General features: G+C 36.1%; 1 long non-coding RNA gene across 1 annotated transcript; it reads right to left on the reverse strand.

The window, feature by feature from the left end:
• Positions 1-4,395: 4,395 nt before the first annotated feature.
• On the reverse strand, positions 4,396-6,986 carry LOC147567903 (uncharacterized). Its single transcript, XR_015237955.1, has 4 exons — positions 6,512-6,986; positions 5,548-6,017; positions 4,890-5,357; positions 4,396-4,683 (listed from the first exon to the last, which is right to left on the reverse strand). It is a non-coding gene; the product is annotated as an uncharacterized LOC147567903 (long non-coding RNA).
• Between the last annotated feature and the right edge of the window lie 6,068 nt (positions 6,987-13,054).

A 13,054-nucleotide genomic window follows, 5' to 3' on the forward strand; every position in this document is an offset into this window, starting at 1 on the left:
ACAAATGGGAGTGCTACATGTACAAGATCCTTGACAAAATTTGTGACTTAAGACTCTTTTTCACTAAAAGACAAAAATTGATCGAAGCTTTTCAAAGTTTGACTTTGATCGGGACCGTTCAAATGACATTTTATTTTCTCCCATTTTTGCCCGTTTATAATATATATTATCTTATTTTTACATATATTTTGGCAACTCTACCAACGTCTTCTAAACTCTACCAACGTCTTCTAAACTCTGAAGAATCCATCATATTTTTACAAACATAAATAAGTTGGATTTAACTATAATAGAAGTATATAGATTTCTCGCAAAGTTTTACATTTTTATTCTTTTACATTGGTGTTCTCGTATCGTTCAATGTTTATTTATTATGTAAATAAACATGTTAGCCGATCATGAAATAGATGTTAGCGCAAAATTCTATTGCTTCTTATATTTTTTATTCTTTTACATTGAACTTATATTGACCCATGTAGGTCAAGCTTTAAATGGATATACTCAAAGATAACAAAAAAATATTCCCGACATCAAAGTGATAATCCTAACATTTCTGTGATATATTCTAGCATTTTCCATTAACTCTCAACATTTTTAACGTATTTCACGATATTTGTATTAAAACTTAGAGTAATTAAAATGAAGAGAAACTCATTACAACATAATCAATTAAAACATAGTCCATTACAAGAACTAACAACTTTTGTTCCATTAATCCTTCAACTGATCCAGTAACAACCAAGTTAATTCAACCCACCTCCTTTGCGTTTATATTGTTAAATCTTTGGCTAACATTCCGTGTGAAACATGCTTATCGTAGGTTCGACCACAAATTCATCTACGTGCAAAATTACATACAAACACAATCTTCCACAATCTCGTCAGTAAATTTATAAAATATATTAGTTTTCAAATAAGTATTTGTAATTCATGGACTGATAAAATAAAAAAGGTAGAAATTGGAAATGTAAAATTTTACGAAAAATCTGTACAGGTGTACTACCGATAAAGTCATTTTGGAAGTAAAACTATTATGTTTGTAAAATATGTTATGTTTTGCCAGAATTTAAAACATGTTGGTAAAATTTCCACATTTTATGCAAAATCAAAGAAGTGCTACAACAAATTTGAGGGTGTTACCGACTGCATAAACAAACTCGCACATTCAATATTACAAAGCGAAAATAATTTTCTGGGTAAGTCAGAAAATAATAAAAAGTAAATGTGCTGTTAGAACCAAGAAAATTTTATGAGAATATACAAATTGTTTGCAAAATATCTTATTATTTTTCATGTAAATTTTCTGAAGAAAATAAGATTGTGGAGAGAGAAACAGTGGGACAAGATATGAAGATTTTTTTTTTGAGAAAAAGATTGATATCCTAACTTTAAGAATAAGAACAACAAAACCATGCACGGTGCAACAACCTAGCATTGAAATAAAACGAGAATATGGTAGAAGAAATTTAATCCATTGAGCATCATGTTCTTCTAGGTTTTCTCCAGGTGAAGACTAAAAAGCGTGGATGATTTTTCTCTGTGATTTCTCTAGGTTTTCTCTTGGTGAACTGAAGAAGCAAGTGTTATAATAGATTTTCTTTAGGTTAAAAGATTATGGAAATATTCATTTAAAAGAAAAAGACAATTTTTTGTAGGGATAGAAACTTCTTATTAATGAATTATTTTCATGAAAGTGAAAAACCCGGGATAGGTTAGGTAGTAGTAGAAAAAAAAAAAGATTAGACATGTAAGTTACTTCTAGTGGATTTATTTTCAATTTAATGTTATCTTTGGGCTCTAAACTCATTGACCCAATGATTTTGGGGCGAAAACTCATCTCCCTATTATTATTATGATATGTTGTAAACATTTTTTGTAATATAAAGAACATTTTGTAAAATTCCCACACTTTGGTATCCACTTTTTTCATTCAACGTGTCGCTTTACTTTTTCTTCATTATACAGACACAATCTTATTTTCGTAAACATTGTTCATAGTGTTTTAAACATAAATCTTAATCCTCAAATATTTTCGTCGACATACCGACACAGCACATAAATTAGAACATCTTCTCTTTGGTATTCGTTTTTCATTCTTATACGTATACTTTTTATCTTCGGTTTCGTTTTTCATTTATAAAAATAATGTCTTCGACATTTTTCACTATTTGTAAACATTCCACAAATTGTTTTCTGCATCCACGCAACTGTCTGGATCATTTTGTATTTTCCTTATGATATAATTATGTGTTGATTCCACTTGCAGATTTTATATCTTTGGAAAAGGATAGAGCAATTAATACTTCTCAAAACAAAGATAAAAAGCTTGTTCCTGAATCTTGGGGCGAGATATTTAATGAGATTGGTCAAACATTTCTCGTTGGTGTCAAAGCTTTTCGAGAAGCTCTTGGCCGATATACTATTGCCACAAAGAACAAGTTCATATATATCAAGAATGAACCCGGCCGTATAACTGCGGTGTGCTCAAAACCCGGATGCAATTGGAAAGTTCATGCGGTTGCACCATTGGAATGTAAATCTGTCTTTTTGTTGAAAGAGTTTGAACCGAAACATGATTGTTCGGATGTTGTTCTGAAACCTTCTGATCCCAAATTGTCTAGTAAATTGGTTGGTAGTCTGATCGTTCGAGACATTAGAAAACATCCAAATTGAACTACAGCTATAGTTAAGGAGAAGTTTCTCGATGACTACGGTGTTGAGTTGAGCTATTACTTTTCTTACGGTGATGAGAAGTTTGCGATGGATAAAGTATTTGGTCCGAAATGTGATTCTTATGCAAAGCTGAAGTGGTACGTAGATGCTTTGGCAACTACTAATCCTCATAGTAGAAACAATTTGCAAGTCGATGAAACTTCTAATAGATTCATTAGAGTTTTTATTGCGCTGCATGCATCTATCCTAGGCTTTGAACACTGTCATTCGGTTATTTATGTTGATGAAACATTCGCGAAGACTCGTTTTAATGGTTGCATCCTAGCTGTTGTTACCTAAGATAGAAACGACGTTATGTTTGCATAACTACATTTGCAGTTAACATTAATATATTTTTGATTAAATTATGAAACATGTCGACAACATTTACCGTTATGTTTTGATGATGCTTCTTAATGTTCAGATATTTTAATATTTTGAATTGCTTTCCCCATTTCTGTCACAACATTTCCCCAAATGTTTACTTAATATTCCTGTCTGCTGCAAACAAAACAAAATATTTCTTTTGTATTAGGCATTTTCCCGATTGCGTACGCAGTTGTGGAAATTGACATTGGTTTCTCCAAAATCTGAAGTTGGTGGTGGATCCACAAAAAAAATACACCTTCATATTAGATAGACATCTAGATTCTCAATGAAGTAAGGAATGTATTTCCAACAACTCACCACTCCTTCTGTGTTTAGCACCTAAGGTGCAATCTAAATCTATGAATACGCAACGGAGAGCGCCAGTCACGTTATTTTCATAATCTTATGTTTAAGGCAGTTCGTGCATTACCCGCGAGTGAGTATCATGCAACAATTGAATAAATAGTTCAGATTGGCGGATCAAATACTATCTGTACCATGTTCTAAATTACGAAGGACCGAACACATTTGATGAATCAACAAAGACTCTTCCTCCATTAATTAAAAAGGCACCCGAGAGACCACGTATAACTCAGTTGCAGAGTTCCGGAGATGTTACTTGGAGAAAAAGAATCTGTCGTAGGTGCAGCCGATCCTCTTACCACAATAGTGCCACATGTCGAGCCCAATTGTAGTTGACATTCTTCTGTATATATAGAACATTTTTTGTTGTGTCTGCATATTTTGTTTATTTTTTTAGACAATCTTTTTATTGTTTATGAATCTGATGTATTGTTATGAACAGAAATGAATGTTTTGTGTACGAATCATTAAATGTTTACAACATTCTTAAAGTTACATAAAATATCAGAGTATATATTAAATTTGGTCAAAGTATTTTCCCCATTTACTTTCAAGATCAAAGAAAACTTCCAATACATAACCAAAAGAGTGCCACATGTCGACCCGATTGTAGTTAACATTCCTCTGTATGTCTAGAACATTTTTTGTTGTGTCTGCATATTTTGTTTAATTGGCTTAGACACTTTTCTTATTGTCTATGAACCTGATATATTGTTATGAACAGAAATGAATGTTGTATATATGCATCTTTAGATGTTTACAGCATTCTTAAAGTTACGTACAACATCAAATTATATATTAAAATTTCGTCAAAATATTTTTGACATCTACTTAAAAGATCAAATCGTACCTCTAATATATAATCAATGATTTTTAAACTTACTTGTCCGTGCTCTAAGCAAAATTGAAGTTGTTCGGGTTTGTAATTCCGAAGAAAAACCTAACCCGGTCTTTTCAAAAATAATTTTATTTTTGCTTATAGCATAATCCTAACTCCTTATACATTTCCCTTCAAACAAGTATTCTTTAACGAAACAACCTAAACATCTTAGTTTTGTTCACAAAAAAAAAAAAAAGAAAATTCTGAACACCATTAGTCCTGCTCCATCCTCCAAAGACTTGCATTTTCCTCCAATATTTTGTGAGTCAGTTCCGCCCTTTTTCTTTGGGCTACAATCTTCCAGCCCTCTGTAGCACTGTCTTCTTTTGGTCCGACTATTTTACTTTCTTCCACTAATTCTTCCATATGCAAAATCACAAAGAGACCACAATCAGGGTTGTTGGAGGCATAAAAATAATTGTTAAAGCATTTCAATTATTGCTGCCGACACTTTAAGTAATGTTGCCGACACTTTGAAAAAAATGCAGAAAGAACAATACTTTAGAAGTAGAACATTAAACTATTTCCTTTATTTTTGAGAAATTGTTAATGTTAAAACACTTACTTTTCTCCCTGTTGTTGGTAATTTGGTCCACCAAGAATTTTTGGCTTCTTTTTCTTATTTCCATGAGCCGTGAAGCCTATCTCTTCCATTGTCGCCTGAATGACCTCGGCGTATTCTATTGCATTTGCCGAATAGGGCTTTCGACATTTTTTATCAAAGAACATGAAACTGTAGTGGGTCCACACATTGAGATACACATTGTACACAAGTAGTGTCCAGTGTGCCCCTGTACTCTGGTTCCCAACAGCTGGGTGACACAAGGGTGCACATACGAACGCGATCTCGTGGACACCCACATCTGATTTCAACGGCTCATTTAACATCTTCAAGATTGATGAATTATTGACTTTACTCATCACTTTGCTAGACAAATTAATAATGTGGGCGTTACATTCCAAACTCATCATCAGATGATCTAATTGCCTCCCGCAAATATCGTTTACTCCTTCGTTCAACCAGATCTTTGTCCTGCAGAAAATGTTTGTTCGTGGCACATTCAGAATTGTCGCAGACACATTGATCCGTGCAATGCACATTAACCATATATGTTCTAATTTAAAATGGAAATGTTATTAACATAACACTTCGTGTTTTGTGACTATTTAATAGTTGTAACGACACTTAGATTTATTTGAAGGTGTAAGATGTAAGTTCATACCTTCTATTGCAGTTCGAAATGAACTCTTCGAGAAGATACTTTTCTTATTCCTTTACGTACCTCCGTACCAGGCTATTTTCCCACTTGCTTAGTTTGTCCATTGATGAATTCCTCCATATTCTTTTCAATTTCCACAATTCTTTCAACATCAATGGGTTACTTTGTTAGCTCTTGTGCTTTTTCAATCATCTTCCTTAATCTTGGTTGATTTTTAACTCTTTTCACAGGAGAGTTTGGTTTGTGGGATGCCATCTCTACTTTTTCTTCACATTTGATCTCTTCTTCAGTCCTTTCAATGTTTGGCCTTTCGAAGAAATCGTCGTCCGAACTCTCAAGTTGAAGATTGGAAGTAAATGCGTTGGAAACCTCACATACTTCTGCAAAAAATCCTTGGTTCCAAGTCAAATCGACATCTAGATCGAAGTTCGGTGTACCACCTACATTCATGAAACTTTCGAAGTTGTTTTTACCTGTTGCCACCACCAAAGGTTAAATGTCAACAATTTAGAAAATGCAACTCTAAACAGAAGTTATGCTCGTAACAATTCTAAACATTTTTGCATTTGTTCAGAAAAGCACTTACGTGCTTGTGTGTTAATTTTTACTTAGCAGACTACTCTACTTTGTTACGGACATTATTCCATTATCGTGGGATAATGATAGAACAATTTTACTTACCATGAAATAAAAAACTTGTCGCGATTGCAGAACAATTTATGTTCAAAGCAATCTTCTGACTAGTAAGAAGCAAAGAGAATTGCACAAGGCAAACATTAATATGTTCTCTAAAAATATCAAAATAAAAATTGACTTGATACTTAAAAAACAATTATTCCATTTGTTTATCGAACTCGAAAGCCAACACAAACATTTTGTTTTTTGTTATCACAACTTTATCAGTACTAAAGCAAACAAACACACTTATTTAAACTGAAGGAAAAAATATCTGTGAGCATTTACTCACTTGCAGACGCGTTTCCTATCTCTGTCTCTACCTCTTTTTGGATTATTGAAGAAGATTCACTTTTGAACAACTCCCCAGTAAGCTTCCCACCATCACTCTCATCTATTACCTTCTCTTCATCATTCTTCCCCTTTATCTTTATTTTCTTCTCTACCTCTTTCTCTCTCCCATTCTTCCCATCTTTCTCTCCTACTTGGACACCCTCTCTCTATTTCCCCCCTTCCCCTTCCTGAATTTCACCGTTTTCTTTCTCTCCTTCCGTCTCTCTATCTTTCTCTCTCTCTCTGTTCAACATTTCATTATCTTCTATTTAGAACTCAATTTCGGCCTTCATAATCTCTTTATCTCTTGTCAGTTTTTCAATCTATTCAAGAAGCTAAATTCGATCAGCCATACTTACCTCTACAATTACCTTCACACTGAACTTCGGTAACTCAACCTCCTCGGAACATTTCGGTTCCAACTCCACCTTGACCTACAAACAAACGACAGATCATGTTATTTCCAAAGAACTTGTCCATACATACTTACATTCCTCAATATGTCCCAAACATTTCACAAATTGTTATCGACATGTTTGTAAGTGTTGTGATAATTGTCAAAATTCTACGAATATTGTAGAAAATGTTAACAGAATTACTTGTTCTGCCTCCAGCATGGCTGCATCTTCTTGTAGTCCAGAATAAAATGCTTCAATTAACCACCTTGTTATTATAGGACTAATCCCAACATTAGCAACCACGTCCTCATGAGTCCTCGTATGTATGTAGTACCAGAACTGCATGGACATTTAAAATTATGTTGAGAATAGTGATAAAGTCTCAATTGCATTATAACAAATGTTTTCATTTTTAATTACTTATTGGGAGCAAAACCAGACAGCCAAAGGCTTTGCTTGTCTCTTCCAAGTGCTTGTGCATTTTGTCCATCATATAACAGTGAATTGCTCTAGGCCACGACACCTTTTTTATCATTATCTTCGTTTGGAGATTGTGATAAAAAGAGGCAACCGCTAAGTAGCCCGAGAAAGAAGCAAACAAAAAGGTGGAGGCCATATACATGACCCACAACTTAAGAAATTCAATTCTAGGGGCTTTCGACCTTGCAACCCTTTGCAATCCCTTCTCTATTGTGGGGCTGGAGAATGCTAGTCCCTTGGATTTTCCCTCTGCTTGACTGTTTCATCAAAAACTCGTCTTTGGAAATGTCAATCGAAGCATTCGCTGCCTCATACTCTTGCCCTTTCAATGGCATCCCGAGCAGTAGAGCGACATCCTCGGGAGTGAAAGCTACCGATTTCCCACCGATGTCAAAGGTTCTTGAATTTCTGTTGTATCTCTTCAGAATGTCGATAATTGGCTTGTTTGGCTTTTCTTTGATGTTTTCTTTTCTAATTCACCCACTAGTTATGGCCTTGAAGAAGGACCCAAATGGCAAGCCGAAGACCATTTCTTTATGTTCCTCATTCATGGAGAAGATCAAGTCCTTTGCCTAATCAACTGGTAATCTTAATGTACATTTAAACTGTACATCCATCTTTTTCTTTTCAGCCTGAGCAGAGAAGTGACCCCTCTCCTCAACTACTTTTTATTTTGAAGCAACAATACGATGCTTGGCTAAGACATAAATATATATGTTAGTACATTTCAAAAGTTGTTTCAAACTTTTTATTTATTATGTAAGCATTCTGAAAACTGTACACGACATACTTGAGAATGCTCCGTACATTATACAAAATGCTTAGCTCACTATTTCATTTGCAATTAACACTTGTATATGTGCAAACTTACATTTTTTTTCGAACTCTATTCAGATATAAAAAAATCTTACAAAATGTCAACATTTTATAATGTGTTCCCAACAATGAATTTTATGTTTAAAAGTTCTACGAAATTTTTCACAGAACAAAAGTTATTTACAAAATCAAGACACCTAACATCTATACTAAAACATTAAAAAAAAATGCTTATGTAACTATTACTTTTGCAACCAACATAGTTATAAGTTTAGATATTTTACATAATGTTTATGTAAAATACGAAGATCAAATGAATATTTTATAGTTTGTTCCCAACAATGAATTATATGTTTAAAAGTGTTATGAAAATGTTCTCATAACAAATGTTATTTACCAAATCAAGACACCTAACATCTATACCAGAACATTATACAAAATGTTTATCTAACTACTACAATGGACTTTAACACTTGTACTAGTGCACACATAAATTTTATTTCTCAAATTTTTCAAACAAATTCATCAGAACATAAGTTCTTCACAGAATCAAGATTTCTCAGAATTAAAGTTGTTTACAAAAATCAAGACACATGAATTGGTTACTCCAACATTTTACAAAATGCTTAATGAACTATTAAGAGGCAACAAACAGAAGTATATGTGCAAACATGCATTTTTCTTACTTCGAGATTTTAGGTAGCCACAACTTTGGTTCGGCTTCTTTTGGCGGCCATTGGTTGAGCTTCTTCACTAGCCCTTTTTCTTGGGCTAGTTCTGATCACCGATTCATCGGCGGTTTTGGATGTTGAACATTTGTTTTCTGTTATTTTTCTCGATTGTTTTGCAGCCGATTTCACCATTTTCTTAAAATGTCTGCATACAAACATATGTTTAGACCTGAAATCAAATGCTTACAAGCAAAACCCTATATTTATCAACACTTAAGTTAAGAACTCGAAAACCTCTTTTTATCAGTAAACAAGAACATGACTGGAATAATAAAGATTTTCCCCAAAAATACCTACTTCATTTATCAACAAAACCTTAAATGTTTAGACCAAAACAAAATTGGTACAAGCAAAACTCTAGATTTATCAACATTGCCCAAAAATATAACTTACAAGTAACCCCACATAATACTCTTGCTTTTTGTAAAAAAAATTCAAAACCCTAAAACATCTTTTATACCTAACGAAGAGCTTAATCACAAAGTCACGACCGTCTGTTCTTCGAATAATCCGACGTACCTCTTCACTTTTCTGATTCAACTTTGCACCGCTTGGCTTGTGAGAATCGAACCGATACTCTCGTTTCACCCGTTATGTTGAGAAAATTGAAGTTTATCGTCGGAGAGGAGCTCATGTTGAAGGTATCACCTATGAAAGGTGTTTTACGTTTTGGTAAGAAAGGAAAGTTGACTCCGAGATACATTGGACCTTTCAGGATAGTTGAGAAGTTGGGCAAGGTAACTTATTGTCTTGACTTGCCTGCAAGCTTGGCAGGAGTGTACGACGTATTCCATATATCGATGCTTCAAAAGCATTTGAGAGATGAAGATCAACATTGGGTGGTTGACTACCATGATGTAGAGCTCCAACCAAATGCATCATATGAAGAAGAACCAGTTCGCATCATTGATCGTAGAGAGCATGGGCTTCGCCGAGAGACTATTCCCATGACCAAGGTTCAGTAGAATTGTCACAATGATAAAGAAGTTACTTAGGAGCGCGATAATGACAAGCAACTTCGTTGTCCTCATCTTTTCCTCTCATCAGGTACGTTCAATTTTGAGGACAAAATTTTCTTTTAGGAGGGGAGATTCTAGTGCCCCTACCTATTTCGTAAGATGCCTATAGCATCAGCTCCTTTAACCCCACTTCATAGAAGCCCTACTACCCCTCACTCTCTTCTTCTTCATTTAATTTTCCAGCCACTTTTGCTAGAGATAGAGTGAGAAAGTGGGAAGGAGTTCTAGAGAGAGAGAGAGCTAGGCTAAGAAGGAAGGAGAAGAAGGAGGCATCAAATTTGGTGGTTTTTTCTTTGTTCTTAGTGTGGGAGTTCTCCTCATTGGTTGCTTTGCTTGGAGGTAGATTTCTATCTCTCTAGATCAGTCTGAGTGTGAAAAGTTGAATTAAAATGTTATGATGTTCCATAGACGCCTGGAAACTCTTCCAAAACCGAGAAGTAAATGATGAATCTCTATCTGACACAATAGACACTGGAACTCCATGCAGCCTGACAGTTTCCTTAATGTAAAATTGTGTCAGTCGATCTCCACTATCTGTCGTCTTCACTAGTAGGAAGTGAGCCAACTTAGTCAGCCTATCAACTATCACCCAAATGGCGTCAAAGCCTCGACTCGAGCGAGGTAAACCTGTGATGAAGTCCATCGATATATTTTTCCATTTTCACTCCAGGATAGGCAACGGTTGAAGAAGTCCCAACGGATGTCGATTTTCCGCCTTCATCATCTGACACACCTCACACTTCCTCACATGCTCAGCAACATCTTTCTTCATTCCGGACCACCAATACTGCCTCTTAAAGTCTTTGTACATCTTGTTACCACCAGGATGAACAATGTACTTACTCCGGTGTGCCTCATCTATTATATCTCGTCTCAACACTTGGCCTGCCGGTACAAATAATCTCCTTCGATACCTGAATCCACCGTCTTGCTCTTAACTAAACCCGGTGTCCGTCCTTGCCATTGAAGATATTTGTTTCTGACACCATACATCATCCATCTGTGCATTCACTATACGACTCAACAAAGATGGTCTAACTATCATATAACCCAAAAATATCGAGTCAACTCCTGACCCAACAACATCAGTATCATACATTGTCACATCTTCTAACATCTTCCACCGATACATCATTAATGTTGCTACAATACCCCTCGGTTGTCGGCTTAGAGCATCAACGACCACATTAGCCTTACCAGGGTGGTATGCAGCGTGAAGTCATAGTCTTTCATTGACTCCAACCAATGAAAGACACAAAAACTCTCATTCGAATCACGGTCCTTGACTAGCTTGAAAAGGCCAGGGACAAGTCTTGATTAAAGCCCAAGACTTAGTCCCGGCCTAGACCCAGCAAGACCCTAGACATGGGCCCGACATGGCACGACTTTAAGGCCGGCATGTCCTGGCTCGAGTCTGTCTCGGCCATGTCGTGTCTTGATCATAGGCCACGACGCTAGTATTTTCTTCACACACGTCCTAGACGCGTCTGGTCAAAGACCGGACCTTTCTGGACGTCTCGGTTATAACTGAGACGTCCAAGGACATCCCAGATGCGTCTGGTCAAGTTTGTGTAGTTTTGTCTCGGTCTCTAAGACCGAGACCTACTCGGATGCCCTTGGACACGTCTAACGCGTCCAGGGAGCTTCAGAGGCCTCTCGGTCTGGGCAAACCCGAGACGATCTTGGTTGCTTCAGACTGAGAGGTCCCGGTTATGCCCGAGACCCGTCTGGTGCAATTTGTCGCATCTTGCCAAGAGCTTCCATGTGCATAAGATACATAGAAGATTAGAAGGTCCATAAAGGCAAGGAGGCTGGGTTGAACGACCGCCCTATGTAGTAAAACAGAAAATAGATCTTCGGTACTAAAAGACACCCAGAAAATTAAATGCACCAAGCATGATGAGAAGATAAAATGGACTCTTATTAATAATTAAGACATCTATTACAAAAGAAATTACAACAAGTCCAATAGACACATTTTTTTTAATTCGTGATAGAGAGAATTTTTACGAATAAGAAGAAAAGGTCATCTGGTAAACCCTCGTGCAGAAGAAGGAAGCTCAATCGGCAATAGGTAAGCTCCAACTTCTATTAAAGAAACAAGAGCAGAGAGATGATCCATCTACGAGAAACGCCCAGAATATGGATAACAAAGAAATAAGGAGCGCCCAAGAACTTGTCAAGTGGTAACTAAAGAATAGAAGATTTTTAAGTAGATCCCTATGCTTGGAGCGCAAGAGAGAAGCAAATCCCAAAGGTCCAAGCATAACCCCGAAGAAAAGAAAAGCATCTGGAACTCGTTCTCTCGTTATCCGGTTAGCATGGACAAACGAATACAAGCTACGTAGTCCTAGGTTAACTCTTCTACCCTCCTTCGTTTCAGAACTTGGGGAAGAGGTAATGGTGAAAAATCGGTTGCACATCAACCATCCACCACCATCGTCCTGGACGATCAAGGCCCATGGGGTTAGCATGCATACTTTGATGGCTCTCGGGTTTAACATGGCTTCCTTGAACTAGAAAATAGAACGAGTTGCTTCAAATTTAAAATCAAAGGAACGCCCCATTTAAAACGGGGAAAAATTCAAAAGACGAAGAAAAATATAGGTGAAGAAGAGAAGCTTTGGAAAATTTGTCCATGAAGAAAATCAAACAACAAATGAGCTATTTATAGATTGAAGATGAAAAGCAAAGGTCTATGTAGAAGAATAAAGAATAAAGGACGATTACCTTGAAAATAAGCAAAGGCATCAATGACCCAAGAGCAATTGCGGTGAATATCTGACTAAGGCAAACATACCATCAATGTGATAAGAAACGACTAAGGCTTCACGCTAATGAAAGGAAGATGTGTGTTCCACGCATGGCAGAAAAGGTACCGTGAGCCGTTACCAAAAAGATAACTTAGAAAATGCGTGATCAGAGGACCATTCGTCCACATCAGAGAATCAAGAGGTTAAAAACAAAATCCGTTCTTCAAAAGCAAAGGCATTAAAATCCGCTGCATAAGAGCAGACACCTCGACAGGCTCTGAAAAGCAGCTCTTGAAAGTAGTCCT

This window comes from Eschscholzia californica, unplaced genomic scaffold, assembly GCF_041429995.1.
Source record: "Eschscholzia californica isolate CP2 unplaced genomic scaffold, dmEscCali1.0.p SCAF_1, whole genome shotgun sequence".
In the NCBI taxonomy this organism is placed as follows: domain Eukaryota; kingdom Viridiplantae; phylum Streptophyta; class Magnoliopsida; order Ranunculales; family Papaveraceae; genus Eschscholzia; species Eschscholzia californica.